Source organism: Carcharodon carcharias, chromosome 2, assembly GCF_017639515.1.
Source record: "Carcharodon carcharias isolate sCarCar2 chromosome 2, sCarCar2.pri, whole genome shotgun sequence".
In the NCBI taxonomy this organism is placed as follows: Eukaryota; Metazoa; Chordata; class Chondrichthyes; order Lamniformes; family Lamnidae; genus Carcharodon; species Carcharodon carcharias.
The window spans coordinates 30,449,730-30,472,543 of NC_054468.1; the positions used below are offsets into that span (position 1 = coordinate 30,449,730).

A 22,814-nucleotide genomic window follows, 5' to 3' on the forward strand; every position below is an offset into this window, starting at 1 on the left:
CTGCCTTGATTCTTGGTGTGTAATATTATTGCAACTGCCTTGTTTCAGCATACAATGTTATGACTGCCTTGTCTTGGGTGTGGAATATTACTGCAGCTATCTTGTTTCTTCAACTGTAAAATTACTGTGACAGCAATATTCCTACATATGTAATATTAACCTGACTGCATTGTTCCTGGGCATGTAATATTACTGCACTGCCTTGTATATGCACCTGTAATATAACAATGACAGCCGTGTTCCTGGGTGTGTAATATTACAGGGACTGCTTTGTTTAGGGTGTGGAATATTACCGCAGCTACCTTGTTTCTACGTGTACAATATTACCGTGACTGCCCTGTTTCTGGGAGTATAATATTCCTGTGACTGCCTTATTCTGAGTGGTGAATATTACAGCACCTTCTTTGTTCCCCTGTGCATAATATTCCTCCAGCTGCCTTGTGCATAATATTACTATAATTGCCTTGTTTCTGCGTGCGTAATACGACTAACTGCCATGTTATTGTTGTGTAATAATACTGTGACTGCCTTGTTTCTGGCTGTCAGATATTACTGCAATTACCTTGTTTGCAGTTGTATAATATTACTTGGTGCGTAAAATTATTGCAACTGCCTTGTCACTAGGTGAGTAATATTACTGAGACTGCCTTGTTACTCAGTGTCTAATATTATTGCAACTGCCATGTCACTGCTGCTGCTTGTAGCTACTCCTACCAGGGGATCTGCTGTCATGGAATGTCACATTCATCTGTCTTGCACCATTCTCATACATCCACTGTAGCTCGTCTGCAATCACTCTGTATCGTCCATTATCAACTACACCTTGTCACCAGGTGAGTAATATTACTGAGATTGGCTCATTTCTGGGTGTCTAATAATGGTGTGATAGTCTTGTTTATGTTTGCATAATATTCCTGCAACTGCTTTTGTCTCTGTGTGTGTAATATTTCTGTGGGTGCCATGGTATAATAACATCTTGAACCACAGTCTGTCGATCCTCATGCCCTGCCAGTGATTGTAAAGGTGGCTGTTGCTCTAAATTTTTATGCATGATGTTCTTTCCAAGGCTCAGCAGGAGACCTCTGCAGAATATCATAGTCTGCTGCACCCAGCTGCATCAAGGCACAACCGATGCAGTGTTTGCGTGTGTGGAGGAGCACGTTAATTTTTCCAATTGATGTTTTGAATCTCTGATGCAGAAAGCCATGGTTTTGGACAATTGGCAGGTTTCCCTTGGAGTCACTGATTGCACCCATGTCACTTGAAAGTCTTCAAATCAGCAACCAGACACCTTTGTCAACCAAAAGTCCTTACACTTGTTCGATGTGCAAGTAGTTTGTGACCAGAGGAAGGTTTTTCTGCATGCCTCTGCAAAATTCCCTGGTAGCTGCCATGACTCCTTCATACTGAGGAGCTCCCAACTCCCTCAGGTTTTTCATCCACGTACACCGATCTGTGGTTGACTCCTAGGGAACAAGGGGTATTCTTTAGGAATTGGCTAATGACCCCCTTTAGGCACAAACTGAGCCTCAATGCAGCTATCACAACAGCCATGTGGCAACACAGAGTAGAGTAGGCTATTGGCATTCTCGAAATGTGCGTCAGATGCCTTGTCCATTCAGGTGGAGCTCTGCTGTATTCCCCTGCAAAAGTGTTCTAAATAGTAGTGGTGTGCTGCATGCTGCACAACATTGAGCAGCGGAGGGGCCTATAACTGGAGGATGAAGATGCCGTGCCCGAAGCTCCAATATCTGAGAAGAAGGATGAGCAGGAAGAGGAGGAGAAGGATGTCCTGTCTGTTCTCAGGAATCTGAAACTAAGGAAGATGAAGAGGTTGGCAATGGCAGAGCAACTGAGAGGCATGCCCATGTAGTCATGGCTGATTCTGTGCAAAGTGTGGCGGGGCTCTTCACCAGAGGTGTCCTCACCCAACATGGATTGACCTAGGGACCTGAGATTTGTCATTAGCCAGTCCTTGGTGACCTGTTTACACATACTGAACCTTTTACATGAAAGCGACAGTTACTCAGGGAAATACCCATCCCTGATAAAAGGGAAAAATCAACATCAAAGAGTTTGACTTAGTCTCATAGATATGGATAAAACTATTGCAATGATTGGCCTCAGCATACTGCGAACACACAACTAGAGATATCCTTCACAACCTGGACACTTCACATCACTGCCAACGCTTGTCAATGAGGCCCCAAAGCTGCCACCCTGTGCATACTTAAACCATGCCCAAAATGCTGAGAGTGCCAGCAGAAATCATAACTTCACATCCAGTGATATGATTGTATATGCTAACAGACATGCAGAAAATGCAGATTGCACAGGGTGATGCCACAACAGTGCTAAACCAAATCTTGGAATGACATTTTGCATTATCCATTCACCCCTATGGTCCAGTTTCGGGAGTGAGCACCATATGCAGCATGAATTGCTCCCATGAACCTCGGCTCACTTGCAAATCTGCCACTAAGAATACAAAGGCTTCCAAAGTAGTAAGCAGAGGAGCAATTTTGACTGGAGTATACATGGCATCTCGACCTACATTGCCAACACTTAGCTCATTGCATCATTGGATGGCTGCTATTAAACCAGCCCTCATGCTGAGCTACACCTGATGAACTCCATCTGATCATTCAGTCTGATTATTGAGCCTCCTTTAATGAAGAACATGGATGGGCAGTAACTGTTGCAAGGAGCATCTCAGTCCCTGACCCTTTGTTCACTGCAACCTTTTGTGAAAGACCAGAGAAGGATGAAGCCTTCCACTGCCTCATAAATATGGTCACACCCTTGATCCTGATGATGTCAATGCGCGATGGATGTTGGCATGTCGGCTTCAGTGTCACTGGGAAGAACATCCTTTATTATGTTAACATTCTCATTGAGTTTTGTAGTGTACAAAGACACAGCATGATGTCTAAGAGTGTATTTACATGTATTCAAAAAGTACTTAATTGAGATATTTATGAAGTTGAAAGATGTAGCCATGGTGCTCTAGGCAAGATGGTGCCCTGTGCTGGTGCACACTCCTCCGAAGTGCCCCCTGTTGTGTCTCAGAGGAGGTGGAGGCAGGCTGCTCATTTCTCTTCTATATGGAATTGAGGAGTGTGGTGCCAGCCTCATTGTGCAGTGACCCATTGGGGACCTCCTTCAGACTGCAGCCTCTGCATTTCTGCAGGAGCAACTATGGTCACTGCCACCTGTGGAGGAGTTGAGGGGCAGAGGGGCTGGGGAGTTGGAAGATGAGGATGCTGAGATGATCTCTAAACCTTCACTCGACACACCTTCCTTCACAGCCTAGGTTGGCATTCAGGATGGGTTGTTGGGGCTGGCTGCTGGGGCACAACAGGCATCCATTTCATAAACCACTCAGCGTCTTGTTCAGGTTATGCAGCCTCTAATATATTCTGTGGATGTCAGCACTCATACTCTGTGCGGACTGATCCAGGCTACTGAGTGAGGCTTGGACCCTTTCCTGGCCTAAAGGCTGGTCATGCGTCCACTCTGACTGTTGTTGTATATGTCTCTCTATGGGAGTGGCCTATCTTTCATGGTCGGAGTTTATGTGGTTGAGCCCAATGGATAATGTGGAGATTATGACCGCCATGGCCTCCTCCACTCGCAGTGTGTCAGCTTGCATTGCCTCAGGGAGCTCTGCCAGATGTCCACATACCGTGCCTAAAAGGTGACTTCTGAGGCCTTTTGTCCTTGCCCATAGGACTTTCCCCCCCGGCTTCGACGGCAACTGTGTACAGATGTATCTGACCCTAACACATCCTACACTCTGGTGTGGTGCCGTTCACCTTGTGCCACCAACTCTACATGTGCGCTACATTCCTCCATGTGCTAGTATCTATGTTGGTGGAGTGTGGGCTAGTAAGCTGTGATGCTGCCCCATTAGACATTTCTTTCTCCTCCTGATGCCTGAGGGATGAGGTGACCCGGGGCTGGGGTGAGCAAGCGGCACTGTGACCTGTGTGAAACACAAAAGGAGTTATTTAGATACAGGCCTTCACATTGTAGAAGCATGCTCTGATGTTTGCCATTGCCTGTGATCATGCCCGTGCTGCCCTTATGATGCAACTGCATCCTTGCACGTTCCTCATGCCAACATCCCCTTGTGCTCAGTGAACTGACAGTATGACCTCCACCATCACCACCATGTTCCAAAGTGCATTTACCACTGCCTTTATCACCTACTATGGGTGACTCGCCATCACTGACAGCAGTTGGACAGACACCCTGGCTTCTTCCATGGTTGTCTGCTCAACCGAACAAATGGGCTGCAGCCTCACTGAGCCACTCCAAGTCTGAGCCATCACCCTGGTGCTGTGGGCACTTTCAGACTGCAAAGACACCATTATTTAATGTTAGCCTGATATAGAGTGCATGGAGGGAGAAATCTCTTGAATGTGTCTATGCATCATAGTGCTCATTAACATCTGCACTGTGTGCACCCACATGAGCAGCTTGGACTTATAAGCTTCATGCTGTAACAGAGGTATGTGTCAGGTCTTGTAGCTTACCTGCAGCATGCAGATGTGATCCCTCACTTTGGACCTCTGTGTGCTTGTGCCAAACAACTCACCTTGCCTGACCTTAGCAGTCGTGGAATTTTTACTAGCACTGAGTCCATGATTGTCTGTGGTCCCCTATTGCTATTGCTGATACCTCCACCCAGGTTTTCTTTGCTGTGGCAGGAGGGTTGTGTGGACAGCAGGATAAAGGTCTTCTCCTCTGGATATCCTCCGTTAGAAACTACAGGTCCTGGTCACTGAAGCTCAGCATAGCACCACTTACTTCTTCACCGCAATGAACTGTTTGGGGATAAAACAGTTTAAGTCAACGGCTTACCATCATGAGTCACAAGGGGCTTTGGAAAGATGGCATAAAACTTTAAAAACTATGATGAGGGCATATAGTCAGGACTATCCACAGGATTGGGATAGGGGAATTCCATTCCTGTTGTTTGCTATTAGGGTTGCTCCTAACGTATCGACTGGTTTTGGCCCTTTTGAATTAGTTTATGGTCATGAAGTAAAAGGACAATTGAAACTGATTCATGAGAAATTGGTGGGTCAAAACTCAGAAATTACCTTCCTGGATTACACATCAAACTTCAGAGAAAGATTGGACAGAGCATGTGAGTTAGCTCGGGAACATTTAAACATACCACAGCAAGTGATGAAAGTGAAGGCAGACAGGAAAGCTACAGCTCATAGTTTTTTTTTTGCTGGGGAGAAAGTGCTAGTTCTGTTACCAGTACTGGGTGACTTGTTAAAGACAAGATTGCAGGATTGAAAAGAAACTGAGTGAAGCAAGTCATTTAATAAATACACCAGATAGAAGAAAGAAGCAGAGGGTGTGTCATGTAAATATGCTTAAAAATACTTTTGACAGGGAAGAGGACCAAAAGGAGGTTTTAGCGGTGGTAGATAAAAAGAAAGAGGTAGAAATGCAGGATTCTGAAATTGATAATTCCTCTAATCAAATTGGATAATGAGGGGGTACTTGAAAATTTAAATGTAATATTGAGTTACCTTCCAGATAAGTGTCAAAGTGATTTGGAGAAGCTATTGCAGTCACATAAAGCTATTTGTGGGAATAAGCCGGGGAGGACAAATTTAGTTGTACATGATGTGTGTGTAGAAGTTTCCTCTTTGATAAGGCAGCATCCTTATAGATTAAATCCAGCAATTTTATCATAAGTACAGAAAGAAATTGAATTCATGCTTCAAAATGATATCATTGAGTCTAGTTGCAGTAACTGGAGTTCGCCTATTGTACTGGTACCTAAACCGGATGGAACACAAAGGCTGTGTGTGGGCTATCAAAAGGTGAATGCAATGACAAAAGCGAATTCATATCCTATACCATGGTTGGAAGATTGCATTGAAAAAGTGGGACAATCAAAATTTATCACAAAGATTGAGTTGCTAAGAGGATATTGGCAAGTAGTGTTATCAGAGAGTGCGAAGGCGATATCTTTTGTGATGCCAGCTGGACTATGTCAGTTTAAAGTCATGCCATTTGGTATGAAAAATGCACCTGCAACATTTCAAAGACTGACAAACAAACTAATTGCAGGACTGAGCAATTGTGCTGTTTATGCTGACGACTTGGTAGTTTTCAGTCAAACATGAGAGCAGCATTTACAACATCTGGAAGAATTATTTTGTTTATTACATGAAGTTAATTTTAATGATGAACTTGGCTAAAAGTGAATTTGAAAATGCAGAAGTTACATATCTAGGCCATACCATTAGACATGGAAAGGTAGCTTTGAGAAATGTGAAAGTCATTGTGGATTTCCCAGTGCCTACAACAAAACAAGAAGTTTTGAGGTTTCTGGGCATGAGTGGGTTTTACCAGAAATTTGTACCAAATTTTAGCAGTGTGGTTGCTCCATTGACTGAATTTATTTAAAAAATGTTTCAATGGACTTTGGAGTGTCAGAAGGGATTTGGCAGTTTGAAAACTGTATTAACTACAACACCAGTTTTGGCAGTACCCAATTATGCCAAGCAATTTAAGTTGGCCATTGATGTAAGCGATATAGGCATTGGGGCCCCCATTGTTGCAAGGAGATGACACTGGAATTGAGAAACCGATAGGGTACTTTTCTCGGAAGTTGAATGTACAATAGAGAAGATATTCAATGATCGAAAAGGAGACTCTAGGCTTAGTGTTAGCATTGCAGCATTTTGAGATTTACATGGCTAACAATTCATCAGAAACAATTGTTTATACAGACCTCAATCCTTTAAAGTTTTTGCACAAATTTGAGACAAAAGTGCAAAGCTATTCAGATGGAGTTTATTACTGCAACAATTTAATCTACAGATTATACATGTGGCTGGATGAGAAAATCTAATTGCAGGTGCATTGTTAAGAGTTTGAAGCTGAAAGGGAGAATTGGACATTTAAAAACCTGAATACTAGACTGGAATGATTTCTGTTGATACCAAAGATTTTATGTATATTGTTATGTTAATGCATGCATCTGGTAATGTAATAGTTTGGGTATATAGATAAGTATAGGAGGTAATGTAAGATGGGTTAAGAAAATGAAGCCATCTTTTAAAATTATGATCATTCATTTTCCAGTAAGGAGAGGGATGTCATGCAAATATAATAATTTTCATAATATTATTGTGATTTGTTGTAAAGGTAGGTTAATAGTGGGGCTTGGATTAGTTTTTCTGTCTGAGGTTGTGTGAGTGGGGGTTAATCGAATTGCAGGCAGCTGGTCTGGAACTTTTGAGTTATCAAAAGATAAGCTAGATTTGAAAAGCTAAATACATAAAAATGGCTGAAGTTTTAGAATATGAGGTGTGAGGAATATTTGCATTCTTAGATAAACCAGAGTCATAAATTTCAAAGAGATGGTAAGGTGTTAGACCTGGCCAACAGAGGCTAAGCTAAACAGTGTGTTTATTTTTCTCAAAGATTACTGATAACATGAGTACTATGGAAGATTTATATTATGGAGAAAGTAAAGTTGCAAAGACATATTGGGATGATGGAATTGACATTACAAAAGGGTGAAACCTGTATAAAGAAGATGAGGTTATGTGTAAGGAGAAGGAATTCTATGGTCTAACAAGTGTGAAAAGCTTCTATGCACCAAGCTGCTGTCTAAGGGAACCAAAGCTCAGTGTGAATATCACTGTCCAGGGTATTGTGTGCTTTGCATGGGTCTGTTGAAATCTATCTTGTTTTCCTGTTGCCTTAACAGAGGTATAACTGGGAGCTAGATTAATTAGGAGATTTAGGAGTTGTTATATTAGTAATTTGTAGACCTATGTATGTGCTTAAAATCTTTTCTTCTATTAATAAATGTTTAATTTACTTTTGTAAAGAACCTCTAAGACATGGCGAGCTTATTACTGTTGAATTCAAGGCACGCATTTCGTACAAATTGCAAACAGTTGTGACAGCTGTTTCAAGTTTCCCTCTGGGATTTGAGCAGCTCAGCATTTACCATCTGCTGTGCCATAACAGCCTGTTACTCCCAAATGACATGCTATGCTTTTGATCTCTAACTGCCTCTTATTCACACTGTTGTGCCATGTCAGTGTGCAGCTGTGAAGGACTTAGTCAGTGGTCAACTGAGTGGGCACAGCCTGAATGATGGGTGGCAAAAGGGCAGGTGGATGGTCAAAGGACCATGGCAGTTTTATTGTTCTTCATGCACCTCCTAAGGCATGGTAGCAAACTAATGCAGAATATCTTTATCAGTTCATAGTGCAAAGATTATGCCATCTCCTTGGCTATTTCTTGTGACTCCTCTCATGCTTTAAGTGGTTCAGTTCACTCTCTTCTGTACAATGTAAATAGGCAGCAACAATGACTACTTTTTTCCTATGAAAAGTCCATGATGGACCATCTGTTCCAGGGTCACCAACCAGTTTTACAACAAATAGAGAGTTTCCACTCACCTGACTGCTCAGAGAGAGCTATTCCAGTACAAAGAGTACTACAAAGTGTACTACAAAGAGTGCTACAAAGAGAGCTATCAACTTCTGGACTCCCAAATGGGCCTTCCTAATGGCCTGTTTTTTATACCTGACTGAGTACAACCCATGCTGGGCCCACCTCCAATGATAATGCCATTGAATGTCAAGAGGCAGTGCTTAGATTTTGTCATGTTGGAGATGGGTCATTGCTTGGCACTTATGTGGCACGAATCTCACTTACCGCTTTTCAGCCCAAGTTTGGAAATTGTCCAGGTCTTGCTGCATTTGGACATGGACTGCTTCAGTATCTGAGGAGTTGTGAATGGTGCTGAACATCATGCAATCATCAGCAACATTCCCACTTTTGATCTTTATGATGGACAGGTCATTGATGAAGCATCTGAAGATGGTTGGGCCTAGGACACTACCCTGAGGAACTCATGCAGTGATGTCCTGGAACTGAGATGATTGACTTCCAACAACCACAGCTATCTTCCTTTGTGCTAGGTATCACTCCCACCAGTGGAGAATTTTCCCCCTGATTCCCATTGACTTCACTTTTACTAGGGCTCCTTGATGCCACACTTGGTCAAGTGCTGCCTTGATGTCAAAGGCAGTCATTCTCACCTCAACTCAGGAGTTCAGCTCTTTTGTCCATGTTCGGACCAAAGTTGTAATGAGGTCAGGAGCTGAGTGACCCTGGCAGATTCCAAACTGAACATCAGTGAGCTGGTTATTGCTAAGCAAGTGCCATTTGATAGCACTGATAATGACCCCTTCCATCACTTTACTGATGATCAAGAGTAGACTGATGGGCCGCTCATTGGCTGGGTTGGATTTGTCCTCCTTTTTGGGTACAGGACATGCCTGGGCAATTTTCCACATTGCCCGGTAGATGCCAGTGTTGTAGCTGTACTGGAACAGTTTGGCTAGTGGCTTGGCAAGTTCTAGAGTACAGGCTTTCATTACTATTGCCGGAATATTGTCAGGATCCATAGCCTTTGCCGTATCCAGTGCCATCAGCCATTTCTTGATATCACGTGGAGTAAATCAAATTAGCTGAAGATCGGCATCTCTGATGTTGCAGACCTCCAGAGGAGGTCACAATGAATCATCCACTCGGCACTTCTGGCTGAAGATTGTTGCAAATGCTTGAGACTTGGAACTGTCTGAAGCTCAAAATGCCAAAGGTCACATGATTTGCAGCAGCCATTTTAATAGTCTGTGTATGTCCATTTTTTAAAGGTATTGACTGAAAGTCCAAAATAGACTGGGACCTGACACTTGTTTCTTGATGTGTAATATTATCGCACAGCCTTGTCACTAATGATTAATATTACTGACACTAGCTTGTTTCTAAGTGTGTAATATTACTGTGGATGCCTTGTTTCTGAGGTTATAATCTGCAACTGTATTGTTATTGAGTGTGTAATATTCCTGCAACTACCTGGTTTCTGGGTGTGTAATATTACTGTGACTGCCGTGCATCTGGATGTGTAAAATAACTGTGACTGCTTTGTAACTGGGTTTATAATATAGCTCCAACTGCCTCATTTCTGTGTATGTAATATCACTGTCACCATCTTATTTCTGGGTGTGTAATAGTATTGCGACTGTCTTTCTTCTGTATGCAAAATGACTGCGAAAGTCATAGTTCTGATATGACAAGGGACTGCTTTGTTTCAGGATGTGTAATATTATTACAACTACTTGTTTCTGATTGCGTAATATTACTGCTACTGCCTTGTTTCTGTGTGTATTAATATTGCTGCAACTGCTTTGTTTCTGTGTGCGTAATATTCCTGCGGCTTCCCTGTTTCCTGGGTTTGTAATACTACTGCAACTGCCGTGTTTATGGGGTATGTGGAACATTCCTTGTTCCAGTCCTACTCCGGCCCACTTCCACAACTATTTCTCCGGTACATCGATGATTACTTCGGTGCTGTTTCATGCTCTCGTCGGGACTTGGAAAAAATTATTAATTTTGCTTCCAATCTCCACCCCTCCATCATTTTCACATGGTCCATCTCTGACACCTCCCTTCCCTTCCTTGACCTCTCTGTCTCAATCTCTGGTGATAGACTGTCCACCAATATCCATTACAAGCCTACCGACTCCCACAGCTACCTTGACTATAGCTCCTCACACCCCGCTTCCTGTAAGGACTACATCCCATTCTCTCAGTTCCTTCGCCTCCGTCGCATCTGTTCCGATGATGCTACCTTCAAAAACAGTTCCTCTGACATGTCCTCCTTCTTCCTTAACCAAGGTTTTCCACCCACGGTCGTTGACAGGGCTCTCAACCGTGTCCGGCCCATCTCCCGCGCATCTGCCCTAACGCCTTCTCCTCCCTCCCAGAAACATGATAGGGTCCCCCTTGTCCTCACTTATCACCCCACCAGCCTCCGCATTCAAAGGATCATCCTCCGCCATTTCCGCCAACTCCAGCATGATGCCACCACCAAACACATCTTCCCTTCACCCCCCTGGTGGCATTCCGTAGGGATCATTCCCTCCGGGACACCCTGGTCCACTCCTCCATCACCCCCTACTCCTCAACCCCCACCTATGGCACCTCCCCATGCCCACGCAAAAGATGCCCCTTCACTTCCTCTCTCCTCACCATCCAAGGGCCCAAACACTCCTTTCAAGTGAAGCAGCATTTCACTTGCATTTCCCCCAACTTAGTCTACTGCATTCGTTGCTCCCAATGGGGTCTCCTCTACATTGGAGAGACCAAACGTAAACTGGGCAACCGCTTTGCAGAACACCTGCGGTCAGTCCGCAAGAATGACCCAAACCTCCCTGTCACTTGCCATTTTAACACTCTACCCTGCTCTCTTGCCCACATATCTGTCCTTGGCTTGCTGCATTGTTCCAGTGAAGCTCAACGCAAACTGGAGGAACAGCACCTCTGGAGGAAGGCACTTTACAGCCTTCCGGACTGAATCTTGAATTCAACAATTTTAGATCTTGAACTCCCACCTCCATCCCCACCCCCTTTCTGTTTCTTCCCCCTTCCTTTTCTTTTTTTCCAATAATTTATATAGATTTTTCTTTTCCCACCTATTTCCATTATTTTTAAATCTTTTATGCCCTGCTAGCCTTTCCACTCCACCCCCAATAGAGCTGTACCTTGAGTGCCCTACCCTCCATTCTTAATTAGCACATTCGTTTAGATAATATCACCACCTTCAACGCCTCTGTGTTCTTTTGTTCTTTTGTCTGTGACATCTTTTGATTATCTGCTCCTATCACTGCTTGCTTGTCCCTACAACCACACCAACCCACCCCCACTTCTCCCCCCCCCCCCCCCCCCCCACCCCCCCAAACCTTAAACCATCTTACATTTCACCCCCCTCCTTAGATTCACTCAGTTCTGTTGAAGGGTCATGAGGACTCGAAACGTCAACTCTTTTCTTCTCCGCTGATGCTGCCAGACATGCTGAGTTTTTCCAGGTAATTCTGTTTTTATTTTTGATGCAACTAACTTGTTTCTACACATGTAATATAAATGTGACTGATTTGTTTTCGTTTTGTTTTCTGGGTGTGTAATATTACTGCAACTGCATTGTTTCTGGAAATGTCATATTGCTGTGACTGTCTTGTTTCTGGGTGTGAAATATTCCCGCGACTTCCTTTTTCCTGGTTGTGTAATTTTCCTGAAACTGACTTGTTGTTGTGTTTGCAATATTGCTGTGACTGTCTTGTTTCTGCACATGTAATATTACTGTGGGTGACATATCTGGGTGTGTTATATTATTGTAACTGCCTTGTTTCTGGGTGTGTAACCTTCCTGTGACTTTCCTGTTTCTGCGAGTAGAAATTAATATGGGCAATTAGGGTCTTGCCCAAAGATTGCAGAACCAGTGGGAGCCCCATATCGCTTTTCTCTGGAGGCCCAATGTCAGGAACATAGGAGCAGGAGTAGGCCAATGTTCCTAAGTTCTTTCAGCCCTTCACACTTGTTCTGCCATTAAATAAGATCATAGCTGATCTGGTTGTGGTCTCAACTCCACTTTGCCATCTGCCCCCAATAACCCTTGACTCCCTTGTTTATCAAAAATATGTCTAATTCTGCCTTGAATAAATTCAATGACCCAGCATCCATTGCTTTCTGGGGAAGAGAATTTCACATACTAATGACCCTTTGAGAGAAACAATTTTTCCCCATCTCCATCTTAAATGGTAGACCTCTTATTCTTAAACTGTGTCTCCTGGTTCTCGTCTCTTCCACAAGTGGAAACATCCTCCCAGTATCTACCCTATCAAATCCCCTCAGGATCTTCTATGTTTCAATAAGACCACCTCTCATTCTTCTAAACACCAGTGGTTATCGGGCCAACCTGTTCAACTTTTCTTCATAAGATCAGTCCCTCAGGAATGAATTGAGTGAACCTTCTCTAAACTGCTTCTAATGCAATTATCCTTTTTCAAACAAGGAGACCAAAACTGTACACAGTATTCCAGATGTGGTCACCCCAACATCCTTTCCAGCTTCAGTAAAATTTCCCTATTTTTATATTACATTTCCCTTTCAATAAGTGCCAACATTCCATTTGCCTTCCTAATCACTTGCTGTACCTGCTACTAACTTTTTGAGATTCATATAGTACGACACCCAGATCCATCTGTACCTCAGAATTGTGCAATTGCTCTCTATTTAAATAATATGCTGCTTTTCTATTCTCCCTGCCAAAGTAGACAAGTTCACATTTTCCCACATTAAACTCCATCTGCCAAATTTTTTCCCATTCACTTAACCTGTCTATATACCTTTGCAACCTTTCTACCTCCTCTTGATACCTTACTTTCTTACCCATCTTCATATCATCGGCAAATTTAGCTACCATACGTAGGCCCCTCCATCTAAATCATTGATATGGATTGTAAATAGTTGAGACCCCAGAACTGATCTCTGTGGCACTCCACAGCTTCTGAGGGAATCAAGCACTTACCTGGACAGTGATGGCCCTCCCATGCAACTAAGTCCCAAGCAGGGCAGAAATCCTGTCCCCGAGAGGTGCTGGTCAGTCAGAGGCTGCCAGCTTTCTAGTACCAGCAGCATCACTGGGAGTGGTGGCTACTGCCGGTATTACAATGGGTCCGATCCTAAGGATCAATTAATTGCCTTCCAATCACGGAGTTGATCAGTGGGAGGGTGGTGGGATCTCTACCTGACACACCCTCCCACCCAATCGCAGGGCCTCTGAACTCTTCACCAGGATGGGGGGCATTAAAAATTCCTGCAATAGCCTTGTTTCTGTGTGTGCAATTTAACTGTGATAGCCTGGTTTCTGAGGCCCAGTTTTTCACTTGGGAGTGCAGAGGTGGGTTATTTCCCAGCTCCACCAACCTGACCCGGGAACATGAAGCCCAGAAGGTTGGATTTTCTTTCTGGGTAGGCAGGCTGAATTCGAAGTTGGGCCTGCCATCCCCGGAATGAGTGTGGAGGCTGTAAGGCTTGCAGGAAGGCCTGCCTCTCTACACCAGCTCTTGTTGAAGTTTTTAAAAATGATTAAACCAAAAAAACAGCCCTCCAGCCCTCACCCCTCACCACTTCACACACTCCTATGGTCCATCCATGCCAACCTATACCAACCCATGCCCCTCACCCTTTTCACTTACCCCCTCCATATCAATCCACCATGGGCAAACCTCAAAAGCCATGCTGACGTAAGATGAAGTTATGTGTCTATTGATGATGTTAATATTTTAAAAAACATTCTAATTGATAAACCATTCAATACATTGAAATCCCATCAACTAATGTCATATGAAAACAAACATTTCTATTCCATAACTACTTGGAGCTGTCAATCAAACTGCTCACTTATCAAGCACCCTCTGGGATAACCTTAGGTTGTAAAATTAGTCAGAACAAATCCTATAGTGATAACGCTCAGGCTTATGTCAACAGACAGCATGAAATAGCAGGCACTTTCTTTTTTAACTCCACGCATTTACTTTTTAATTTAAAGCCCAGCAGAGTTAAATGCATTGACAGCTTTGACAGTTCCAATGAGCTTTTGATAGTGCCATTGAGATTTGACAATCTGACAGACCTCTGATACTTCCAGTGAGTTTACGCACTTTTTACACACAATCATGTCGAATTTTAACAATCCCAATGGGCACCTAACCTACCCCAAAGGGTGCCTTACCTGTCCGAAAGGTATTCTGGCACCATATCCGAAGAAGTAGCTTACCACTTACCCTGACTATCCAAATGAATCCACAAGGTTTAGACTGACTTCTACCAGGTCTTTACTGTACACTTTGGGTTTCAGGCACCTACCTCACCAAAATCATATGAGAGGAGGCAGCTGTTGATTTATATGGCTAGCTGTTTCCGTGAACCACGGATGTGCGATTTATAACCCACTTCCATTCCCCTCCCTCCCCACCATCCCCCCATGAAAATGGTGGAAGCTGTGTTCAGGGGTTGAACTTCTGGATTCGATCCTCTGCCAGCAGAGGCTCTTCATCTGGCCTTGGTGTGTAAAATTTCTGTGACTACCTTATTTCTTCTGCATAATATTCCTGCAACTGCCTTGTTTCTGTGTATGTAATTTAACTGTGACTGCTTTGTTTCTGATCATGTAGTATTACTGCCACTGTCTTGTTTCTGGATGTGTTAATAGTGCTGCAACTGCTTTGTTTCTGGGTTCGTAATATTACTGCAACTTCCTTGTTTTCCGAGTGTGTAATAAGACTGTGATTGCCTTATTTCCAGTTTGTAATATTGCTGGGGCTGCCTTGTTTCTCTGTGTGTAATATTACTGTGCATCCCTCTTTTCTTGATGTAATACTGCAACTGACATGTTTTCTTTTTCTAATTTTCTGGCAACTGCCTTGTTTCTATGGGCATAATTTAACAGTAGCCCACCAGTGGGCTTGTACTTGGATGAGGGCCTCAAAAATTCCCTGGGTTACCTTCCCTCCCATCCTCTCAGACCAGTCAGCAATTTTACAGGGGTGGGCGAGACTTAGAGCTGTCCACCCATCCTTGCCTCAATTTTCAGGCTGGCGGGAGGGGTTCTGGAATGGAGATGAAGCCTGGCAGGTTTGGGCTTCGGACAGGAGAGGTTTGAGGGGTGGGGAGGTAGGGGAGGGCTCCATCATTGGCCCCCTTTCCAGATTGGGCACCTACCCCAAGTTCTGCCCTCCTTCCACATGCCCACTGGGCACTCCCACCCCATCAGCTCCTGGCATCAGGAATGCCACCCTTCTCTTCACCTCCCTGGCTCTCCCTCCCTTCCCCTTATTTCACCAGTCCTCCCCTCCTTTCCACAAGACCCTAAACTTAACTGGTTATGTGTGGGCCATGGCATGTAGACTGGTGGGACTGATTGTAGTCCCAGCAGTCACTGAAGAATCCTGTTTCAGACACTGTGAAGTAGGTTTTGAGTCTGAAGTATCTTAATAGCAAGATTTTAATTCACAAGTCAACTATGTACTTATTTGCAGTAGAAGGTACAGGTATGGAGCTGACCCCATTCTAGTTCTTAAGCCATCTGTGTCTATCTCCAGGCTGACTGTGGCTCAGGTATCTTCTTACATTGCTGTGTGGGCGTTGCTGTACTCAGTCCCACATTAACCCTTTAAGTACCAGACCCTTCTTCTATAGTCACCACCTCTTCCAGTGGTGCTGCTTGGACTACAGAGCTGCCAGTCAATCAGATAGGCTAGCTGCTCTCTGAAATGGGACTTCCTTCCCAGTGAGAGGCAGAAGTCCCAGCTTCAGCCAATTAATACTCCTCGGAGCATTAAATGCCAGCGGGGCAGCCAACATAGGGGATGTGTTTCACGAATGACTCTTCAGGTGGCAGTGCAGCAATATCTGTAATATTGGGCTGAATACTCAATATCTGTAATATTGGGCTGAATACCCATTATCTGTAACATTGGGCAGAATACCCAATATCTGTAACATTGGGCTGAATACCCAATATCTGTAACATTGGGCAGAATACCCAATATCTGTAACAATGGGCTGAATACCCAATATCTGTAACATTGGGCTGAATACCCAATATTTGTAACATTGGGCAGAATACCCAATATCTGTAACATTGGGCAGAATACCCAATATCTGTAACATTGGGCTGAATACCCAATATCTGTAACATTGGGCTGAATACCCAATATCTGTAACATTGGGCTGAATACCCAATATCTGTAACATTGGGCAGAATACCCAATATCTGTAACATTGGGCAGAATACCCATTATCTGTAATATTGGGCTGAATATTGCCCTCAGTGCGCAGGGGCAGGCCCAACAGTGCGCTCCAACGTCATCACATGTCCTTTCGATATTTCGTTTGGTACTACGCACCTGTTGAACCGTCAAAGGCCTATTAAGGTCATTAAAAATGTAATTTGCCTTATTAACAATGCTGCCTGTCCAACCTTAAGGTTGGCAGGCAGGCGAACAGCCCAAGAGGCCTTCGCATTTTTCAGGAATCCTCGTCCATGGACGGGATGAGGTTTCCTGAAGGTTTTATAAAATAATTAATTAAATTTTGCTAAATTCACAAACATGTGCCAGCTCGTGTGACACTGTCACATGAGGGGGCAGGTTTAAATAATTTTATACTTTATTTATAAAAAACTTTTATTATCAACTTAATCTCCCTGAAGCAGCACCATTCCTCAGGGAGATTGCTGCGCTCTTTCCCCTGCTCTCCCTCATCCCCCCACCCGCACAGGTAGCGAGCGCTACTGGCCATGCGTTATATTGGGTGGGCCTTAATTGGCCTGCCCATGTAAAATGGCGGCATGCAGCTGATCGTGGGGGGCGATCGGCCCCGTGCCCGCCCCTGAACAGCGGGCCCGCATAGGAAAAATTCACCCCGTTTCTGTGTGCATAAAATTTAATGTAGGTGGGTGCCTTCACTGTTCCTTCACTGACTTATTTCTTGGCATTCGCAATAATATTACACACCGAGAAACAAGTCAGTTGCATTAATATCACACTCAGAAACAAGACAGTTGCAGTAATGTTACACATTAGAAATAAGGTAGTCACAGTCATATACACACACAAACAAGTCAGTCCACATATTAGTACACAACAGAAACATGCTGTCTTGCTTGTTTCTGTGTTTATAATACTATGACTACTTTATTTCTGGTGTGTAACATTACTGCAAGTATCTTGTTTTTCTCGATGTGTAATATTAATGTGACTAATTTGTTTCTGTAATATTCCTGAGACTGCCTTGTTTCTCTGGGCGTACTATTAAGCAGGTGCCTTGTTCCTGAGTATGAAATGTTACTGTGTGTGCCTTGTTTCTACTTGTGTAAGATTATTGCGACTGTCTTGTTTCTGGATATGAAATGGTACTGTGACTGTCCTTTTTATCTGGGTGTGTAATATCATTGTGACTGTTTTGTTTCTGGACATGTAATATTACTGTGACTGTCTTGTTTCTGGGTGTGTAATATTACGGTGATTGTCTTGTTTCTGGGTGTAATATTACTATCATCGTATCTTCTTGTTTCAAATTACTGCGACTGTGTGTGTAATATAACTGCCTTTGCAGGGTCTTTCAAACCCAGTGGCAAGAAAGGCGGTCTAACAGCACCCTCTCCCAAGTGAACATGCCCAGCGTCAAGGCGCTGATCACTTAAAATCAGCTCTGCCAGTTAGGACATGTCATTTGTAAACTTAACAACAGTCTCCCGAAGCAACCATTCTACTCGGCACTTGGTCACGACAAGAAACTCCCAGGTGGACAGCAGGAATGCTTTAGGAATGTGCTCAAAGCACCCCTGAATAGGCCACAGGAGTTCCTGGCTTGTCACTGACTGAAATGGAGAAGGATTATTTGGGAAGGCATTGTGAGACTTGTCGGGAGCACACAGAGGTGAAGTCAAGGCTCGGAGAGAGTGCGCAAACCTCTGAACACCTCATCTGCCTGACCTTTCAAGCACCACCTACCCTGCATTTGGCACCCTGTATATAACGCATTGTGTTTACCAACCATCTAAAAGCCCATCAAACCGGAGAGGAAGCAAGTCATCCTCGATTCCCGAGAGGCTGCCTAGGAAGGAAAACTATTGACTGCCTTATTTCTGTATGTTTAATATTCCTATGACCTCCTTGTTTCTAGGTGTGTAATATTGCTGCAACTGTTTTGTTTCTATGGGTATGATATCAGTGTAGCTTCCCTGTTTTCCGGATGTGTAATTTTATGGCGACAGCTTTATTCCTAGTTACGTAGTATTCCTGCAACTTCATTGCATCTGAATGTGTAATATTCCTGTGACTACATTGTTCTTCTGTGTGCAATATTGCTGATGCTGCCTTGTTAGTGCACGTGTAATATTACTGCCAGTGGCATGTTTCTGGGTATAAAATATTACTGTCAAAGCAGTGTTTCTGGTAAATAATATTACTCCAGCTTTACTGCTTTCTGGATGTGTAATATTATTGCAACTGACTTGTTTCCAGTGTTTAATATCCTGTGACTGCCTAGTTTGCTGTTTGTAATTTTATGGTGAATACCTTGTTTTCTGTAGGCCCAACTGCCTTCTTTCTGTGCGCATAATATTACTGCAGGTGCCTTGTTTCTCAGTATGAAATGTTACTGTGACTGTCTTGTTTCTTTAAGGTTACTGTAACTGGTTTGTTTCTGGGTGTGTCATATTGTTGCAACTGCCTTGTTTTTGGATGCGTAATATTACGGTGACTGAATTTTCTTTGGGTGTGTAATATTACTGCGACTGGCTTGTTTCTGGATTTGTAATATTACTATGACTGCCATGATTCCATTATGTAAAATTACTGCGACTGCCTTATTTCTGAGTTTGTAAAGTGGCGTTGACTGACTTGTTTCTGGTTGCATAATATTAATGTGGCTGCCTTGTTTTTCTTGTGTGGTATTACTGTGACTGCCTAGTTACTGGAGGGCGTGATATTATTGTTCTTGTGTGTGCTGTATTACTGGCACTACTTTGTTTCTGGGTGTGTATAATGCTGAGATTACTTTATTTCTGTGTGTAATATTACTGCAACTTCCCTGTTTTCCGGATGTGTCATATTATTGGAACAGCCCTGTTTCCAGTGCATAATATCCTGTGACTGCCTAGTTTGCTGTTTGTAATTTTATGGCGAATGCCCTGTTTTTGTATTTTTAATACTACTGCGACTGCCTTGTTTCTATGTGCGTAATGTCATTGCGGATGCCTTGTTTCTGGTTGTGTAATGTTATTGCAACTTCCCTGTTCTCTGGATGTGTAATATTACTCTTTCCGATGCAGATCATATGGCCAGTCGATCATGCTCTGCCATTCAGTATATTCATGGCTGATCTTGGGCTTCAATTCCACCTCCCCCCGCTTCACATATCACTGGATTCCCTGAGAAACCAAAAGTGTCTCTGTCTCAGCCTTAATATATTCAATAATAATGACGCTGCATCCACGGCCCTCTAGGGTAAAGACTTCCAAAAATTTGCAACCTTTTGAGTGAAGAAATTTCTCCTCCCTTCGACCCTAAATGATCAGACCCTCATTGTGAACTGTGCCCCCTCGTTCTAGGTTTCCCAGATAAGGGACACAAAGTCTCATTATCTACTCTGTCAAGCCCCTTCCTAATCTTGAACGATTCAATTATATCAACTCTTATTCTTCTAAACACCAGAGCATATAGACCCAATTTACTCAGCCTCTTATCATAGGACAACCCTCTCAACCTAGCGACCAATCTGGTGAACCTTCACAACACTGCCTCCAATGCAAGCCTATGCTTCCTTAAATTTGAGACCAAAAATGTACACTGCATTCCAGGTATAGTCTCACCAAAGCCCTGTACGACTGTAGCAAGACTTCCATATTCTTATACTCCAATCCCCTTGCAACAATGGTCAACATGCCATTTGCTTTCCTAATTACTTGCTGTACCTGCATGCTAACTTTTTTTGCTCCTTGTATGAGTACACACATGTATTAAGATCTCCATTGAGACTGATGATGTTTAAAAAGAGATTGGAACTTCCACTTACTAGCTGAAAGAATGACCCAACAAGATTTCACGCTTAAAGACTTGTGTCTAAGAGCCGCTGACCAATAAAATAGCCTGCAGCTCTCTTGTCCCAGCAGTGCCACTGGGAGCGGTGGACACTGCTGGGACTACAATGAGTCCCTTGAAGAAGAAGAACAAGAAGTCTGAAACAAGTTGCATCCGGAATCTTGTAGGCACCTTGCTGGCAGGCCCTGGCGGGGATGTTGGGGGGGCTGGCTTTGATAGGGCAGGCAGGGAGAGGTTACGCAATGGGAGAGAAACTTTTGGGGCCCTCCAGAGGTCAGAGGGGGTCCAAACAGGACCTCTTTGCTGGCCACCAGGTCACCAGCTATTCATGGGCTGCTTGAGCATTTGGCATGGGCCTTCGTCCACTGACTACCTCCTTGTTGTGGTGGGAAGAGGCCTTTAAGTGACTAGTAATTGGCCACTTAAGGGTCTCAATTGGCCAATGGGTGAGCTGCAGCCCACTCATCGGCCAACAAGGGCAAAATACCTGTGGGAGTGGGCAGGAGTGAATGGGCAATGGTCAAGGCATCAGTGCCATTGTGTGCAATTTTGTTCCACTGCCTGCCAGTCCACCCCTAAAATTCAGTCCTCTGCTGTAATATTCCTGCAACTGCTATGTCTCTCTTTGTGGAATATTACTGGGACTGCCTTGTTTCTGTGTGTGTGATATTACTGAGGTTGGGTTATTTCTGCTGTGTAATATTCCTGTGACTGACTTGTTTCTGCATGTGTAATATTATAGCAACTGCTTTCTTTTTGGGTGTTTAATGTTACTGCAGCTGTCTTATTTCTGCTAATGAAATATTACTGTGACTGCCTTTGTTTGGCCGTATAATATTAATCCTACTGTCTTGTTTCTGCCTGTGCCATTTTACTTTGCCTTGTTTTTGGGTGAGAAATATTACTGTCACTGCCTTGTTTCTGGGTGTGTAATATTGCTGCAACTACCTTGTTTCAGGGATGCAAAATTACTGCCACTGTCTTGTTTCTGGGTGTGTAATATTACTACAATTTTCTTATTTTTCTTTGTTTTACAATATTACTGTGACTGTCCTGTTTCTGGACGTGTAATATTACTGTGACTGCCTTGTTGTAGGCATACAATATTACTGCAACAGGCTTCTTTCTGAATGTGTAATATTACTGCACTGTCTTGTTTGTGTGTACATAACATTACTGTGACTGCCTTGTTTCTCAATGTGCCATTATATTATAGCAACTGCCTTTTTCCTAATCTGCGACATTGTCCTAACTGCCTTATTTCTTCTGTGTCATATTACTGTAAATATCTTGTTTCTGTCTTGGAATATTCCAGCAACAGTCTTATTCTGGGTTTATAATATTACTGCAACTGCCTTCTTTCTGGGTGTGTCATATTCCTGTGACTGCCATTCTTCTGTGTGCGTAGTATTTTGCAACCGCCTTGTTTCCAGTTTGTAATATTATGGTGACTGTCTTCTTTCTGTGTGTATAATAATATGGAACTGCCAGATTTCCACTGCAACGTTCTTATTTTTGGCTAGGAAATATTACTGCGACTGCCTTATTTTTGGGGTTCTAATTTTAGTGCAACAGCCTTGTTTCTGGTTTTGTAATAATACTGCAAAAGATTTGTTTCTTGATGTCTAATATTACTGATAATGCCTTGCTCTTGTGTGGTTAATATTGCTGTGACTGTCTTATTTCTGGCTTGGTAATATTACTGTGACAACCTTGTTTGTGGGTGTATAATATTACACTGACTGCCTTGTGCCTATGTAATATTACTGAAACTGCTTTCTTCATGTTGTACAATAATACTGTGACTGCCTTGCTCCTGAATGTGTAATATTACTCTGAGTGCCTTATTTCTATGAGTAATATTATTGTGATTACATTGCTTCATGGGTATGTAATATTATTGCGACTTCTGTTTTTTGAGACATATAATATTAATCCTACTTGTTTCTGGTGTTCATGGAGGCAACTGCAATTTTACTGGAACTGCTTTGTTTTTGAGTGTCTCATTATGGTAATTACCTTGTTTTGTGCTTTGTAATATTACTATGGCTGCTATATTTCTAGGTTGGTAATATTGTTGCAAATGTCTTATTCTGGGAGTGAAATATCATTGTGATTGTCTTGTTCTGCATGACTAATATTGCTGTTTTTTGTTTCTGGGTCTGTAATATTATTACCATTGATTTATTTCCAGAAGTGTAATATTAGTGCAACTGCTTTGTTTTTGGGTGTATGATATTCCTGTGAAAGCCTTATATCTGAGTTTTTTGTTTATTCATTCATGGGATGTGGGCTTTGCTGGCT

General features: G+C 43.1%; 1 protein-coding gene across 4 annotated transcripts in view; it reads left to right on the forward strand.

Moving 5' to 3' along the window:
* The window catches only part of mecom (MDS1 and EVI1 complex locus), an 837,494-nt gene that overhangs the window by 601,350 nt on the left and 213,330 nt on the right, over positions 1 to 22,814 (forward strand). The gene's annotated exons all lie outside the window — the stretch shown is intronic.